Below are 591 nucleotides of genomic sequence, written 5' to 3' on the forward strand. Positions count from 1 at the left end.
TCATTTTATTGCGATTTTTTGGATAATGTAAATTGTGCTCTGAATTAGCGGGTGAAATTATATTCTGTCGTTTCCGGTTTAATCATCTAATCTCAGTTTAGGGTGTCATTCAGCGCTGAACTCAAATCAGAATAATTCCTTTTTGATTAAAGCTCATTATAAGCTCGTGCACACATTGAAAGTCTCTGGTTTGATGAGTGACCCGAGTTTCCTCTCGTGCCACCCGCTGCCAATCAGACGGGTCTTGTCTCATCCTTTCCTGATCCTTCATCCTCTTGTTTCTCTCTATCCGTCACCCGGGCACCGGCTCTCACTCTCTCATCAATCGTTCTCTCTCTCTCCTTCATTAGCTCAATCTGCATTCAGGAGTGATCGGTCACCGAGCGTCGGGCGGCAGACGCACGCCTCACTTTAATGGCCCGACCATCGGATGCGATTACTGTCAACCAAAGCAAACCCAAACGCAATTCAATTAGTCCCGGAGAGCAGGAGACCCTCCGGTTTTCATTTATATATTTATTTTGCGCTCGGAAAATATCTATTTTTTTTGTGATGGCAAAGCAAAAATATGAGTGTGTTTTTAAAAACTAA

This window comes from Myxocyprinus asiaticus, chromosome 39 (genome assembly GCF_019703515.2).
Source record: "Myxocyprinus asiaticus isolate MX2 ecotype Aquarium Trade chromosome 39, UBuf_Myxa_2, whole genome shotgun sequence".
Taxonomy (NCBI): Eukaryota; Metazoa; Chordata; class Actinopteri; order Cypriniformes; family Catostomidae; genus Myxocyprinus; species Myxocyprinus asiaticus.